The sequence below is a fragment of the Gracilinanus agilis genome, chromosome 5 (genome assembly GCF_016433145.1).
Source record: "Gracilinanus agilis isolate LMUSP501 chromosome 5, AgileGrace, whole genome shotgun sequence".
Taxonomy (NCBI): domain Eukaryota; kingdom Metazoa; phylum Chordata; class Mammalia; order Didelphimorphia; family Didelphidae; genus Gracilinanus; species Gracilinanus agilis.
In genome coordinates this window covers 32,678,670-32,682,739 of record NC_058134.1, presented here as the reverse complement: position 1 = coordinate 32,682,739, position 4,070 = coordinate 32,678,670, and the positions used below count along the sequence as shown (strand labels likewise).

Below are 4,070 nucleotides of genomic sequence, written 5' to 3'. Positions count from 1 at the left end.
TGAGGATTTTACAGCAAAGTATTTTTGTTTCTATGAAGATTAATTTAAAAATATATGAGCATTCGATTCCACCATTGATTAAATTCCACCATTAAATTCCTCCAAAAAAATTCTTTTTAAAATTAGTACAAAGTGGTATTTAGAAACTTAGAAGTTTGCCGCTGTACTGACACCAAGATAAATCAAAGTGTACAGTTGGGGATTTGTTTGTTTGTTTCTATTTTGTTTTCACTGTCCAAAGCTTGTGGATCAAGCTCTGAAAATGTTCTAATTATTAAGCAAGGATCTCTTTTGCTTCCACCACACATTTGCTCTTGGGATGGAAGCTGGAATATGGAAGTACATTTTGCCACACTTGGGTTGATTGTATAGCGGTCAAGGAAAAAAAAATCATCATTTTCCTCTGGAAAAGTACTCCGTTTCAGAAAATCCTTCTGGTTGTATCCAATCCTTTCACAAACTGGGATCCTTTTTGTGACTTTTCTATAATAATGTTCTACTTTGTTCCAAGTTTCTCATGCTTGTTAGTAAACCATTTCTAGCAGTGACACACTCTCTATCAGCTCATATTCCGTTCTTGTCTCTTTGTTTGCAAAATAATTTTTTACTCTTTTCTTTCTCTGGAGTCAAATGCAGAATCATCTCTTCTACTGTGCCTTCACAATGAAGAGCATGTCAGATCTAGATTTACATAGACTATCAGGATCTCTGCAGTTCCCATTTCCAAAGCCTTTAGTGTACTTTAGTACTCCAAAATGGTACTTTTCTGTGTCTCAACTAATTTCATCAAAGTTTCATCCTATTAGTTTCTTGTTTTGAATGGATTTTATGTCGAAAAGGACTTCAGTAGGAAACTCAATTGCCTGATTGAATCTATTTTCGCCACCATAGGAAATATGAACTATTTTAAAACTTCCTATTGCAACTGCTGATCATACGTGTTAGACTAATTTGGTTCAATTATGAAGTTAGCTGATCCAGCTAAAAGAAGACCAGAGACATTCCCTTTTCCCTCAGAAATATTCAGCTGCACAAAAGTCTCTGCTATCTGATTCCTTACATAGTTTTGTTGTTTTTCTATTTGCAAACGAGCAAAACACAAGGAAGTGACACCTCCCCTCCTGGATTTCTGTGGGAGATGCACAGTGAATTTGTGGAGGTCTTCTCTTGTGTACATGACAGAGTGCATCACTGCATTATTAAATTAAATAAAGTCAGTTATTAAATTAAAATAAAGTCAAACTTGCTATCATTAGACAATGGTGTTATAAGAGCCTCTGGTTTGGAAAGTGTTATCACACCGATACAATGATGTATTGATTGAGTTGAAAGGTTCAAAGTCCATGCTGATGGTCTTTTCTTCTGTTGTCCAGTTATAATTGTTCCGCAGTAAGCAGCAGATCATTTGGAGATATTTTATTATGGAGTTTAAGTCTTTGCTGTGCAGATGGAATGGCTCCCTGAACTGAAGATGGTTAACACCAGATCTGACATTGGATCCTATCTCAAATTCATCTGCTAACAGTGTTGTCACTCAAGAAATCTGGTCTTGGAGAGGAATGACAATGATATCAACCAGTGCCATTGCCACACACAGCAGCCTCACTCTTGATGAGCTTTTCAATCTGCCAGATCTTGACACTTCTGTTGGCAGTACTGCCATCCTTAGGCATCTTCTCTCCTTCTCTCTAAGAGCCCAGTTCTGGCTGGCACTAGCTCCTCCCTGAAACCAGCAGAACACTGGCACTCTCTCTCCAAGCAGTTACATATATTGCAGACCAGCTAAGTGTGTTGTCCTGAGATACATAGCTCCTAAGTACACAAGCTTTGAGTGTGATAGGATCCCTGATGTAGAACTGAATGAGATTCTCAAAAACCTCTAATTCAATACTCTTACTTTTTGGATTAAGAAGTAACTGAGCAATGGGAACTTAAGACCAGTCAAGTTAACAAACATTTATTAAGCACTTATAATTAATCAGGCCAGCTAGGCAGTACTGTAGTGACTTGGAATCTGGGGGACTTATTTCCCTTATTTGAGTTCAAGTCTGGTCTTGATTACTTCCTAGCTGTGTGACCCTGGACAAGTCATTTAACCTTGTTTGCCTTAGTTTCTCATCTGTAAAATAAGCTGGAGAAGGAAATGACAAACCATTCTAGTACCTCTGACAAGAAAACCCTAAGAGGGATCACAAAGAGTCAGAAAGGACTGAACAATAACAATGTATATTAATTCCCTTGGTAAGCAGTGAGGATGTAAAGACAGCCAAAGATAATCCTTACCCACAAGGAGTTTGCATTCTTATAGAGGGGAAAATATGCAAACAACTATGTATCTACAAGATATCTATAGAATAGGTAGGCAGTAATCTCATTGGGAAGGTCCTAGCTTTGCAGGAAGGCAGGAAGGGCTTATTACTAAAGGAGTCCTTTTAAGTAAGGATTTAAGGAACTCAAGAAAATCCAGTGGCAGAGATAGAATTCCAGGCATGGGAGCAGAAGTGGAGTTAGGAGATAGAGTCTCTTTTAGGGAAGAGTAAGTAATCCAGTGTCATTGAATCACAGAGTGAGTAGAGGAGAATAAGACATAAAAAGCCTAAAAAGGGAAAGAAGGAGACTGGGGTATAAAGGACTTTACAAGTTAAACAAGACTTAAAAAAATTTTTTTTTTTACTCATGGAGGAGATAAGGAGGCATTGAAGTTTCCTGAATCAGGGCTGGTATGGTCAGAACTATGTTTTAGGAAGATAATATTGATTCAGAAACCTTTGGAGATAGGTTGTGTTATACCTTTTTACAGATGAAGCAACTGAGGCAGACAACGTTTAAGTGACTCATCCAGGGTCAGAAAGACAGCCAGTATCTAAGGCAGAATTTTAACTCAAGTCTTCCTGATGCCAGACCTAGTGCACGAATCAATGCATTGCCTAGCTTTCTGTAGATTTGAAGATCATCTGCCAGATTTAATCAATGAATCATGGGAGCTGAAGATATCACCAAATGCCTTGTCCAAATCAAGCAGGTAGCCAGTATAAATGATAAAATTGGAATCCTGGTCTTCCCTGATGGCAGAGATCAGAATAATTCTTCTGTACCATACTGCTTGTGTCCTTCATAGTGCAGAACCTGATAGTTCAAAAGGTTCACATATTGCTATTTCTTTCTTTTAAGAATATCAGCCAAAATTCAAAATAAATTCCACAAGTTACCTGGTGTTTCAGAAGAAATGTATTTTCTCTCTTAAGAGTGGAGGGTGATGGTATATCTCCAAATTATTTTATCACAAAACAGATTTATATTGAACTATTACAGCTCAGTCAATCCATCCAAAGCCTTGAAGTGCCTACTCTGTGCCAGGAACTGTTTTAAGCAAAGAGTATATAAAGAGGAAAAGACAACAGTCCTTGCCCTAAAGGAGCTAACAACAGGTACTTATCTAACTATGGAGAGAATAATTATACAAATGCAAGTTAGCTTTGGGAAAAGAGGTAGCAGCTAAGGGGATCAGGAAAGAAATCATACCGAAGGTAGAGCTTAAGTTGTGTCTTAAAGGAAATAAGAGACTCTTTGAGGCAGATAGGAAGAGGGAATGCATTCCAGACCTTAGGTACAGACAAGGGAAAGGCACCAAACCTAGAGATGGAGTACCATATTTTGTTCAAACAGCAAGAAGGCTGGCTACTCTGGCAGGATTGCAGAATGAGAAAAGGGTCTCTTGAACAATGTATAAAGGGATAATTAGGCAGCATAGTGGATAGAGTGCTGAGCCTGGTGTTAGGAAGACTGATCTTCAGTTCAAATCTGACCTCAGACACTTACTGGCTGTGTGACCTTGGGCAAGTCACTTAATTGCATTTCCCTCAGATTTCTCTTCTGTGAAATGATCTGGAGAAGAAAATGGCAAATCACTCCAGTATCTGGCAAGAAAACCCCAAATGGGATCAGGAAGAATTGGACAGGATTAAAAACAACTGAACAATAACAACCATATACAATAAGGATGGGAGGGTAAATTGGGGCAGGTTTTGAAAGGCTTTAAAAACAAAATTGCCAGTAGTCTATTATTTAGT

The 4,070-nt window shown here is 38.2% G+C and overlaps 1 pseudogene; it reads right to left on the bottom strand.

The window, feature by feature from the left end:
- Positions 1-421: 421 nt before the first annotated feature.
- Positions 422-1,673, bottom strand: LOC123249760 (annotated as a pseudogene).
- Between the last annotated feature and the right edge of the window lie 2,397 nt (positions 1,674-4,070).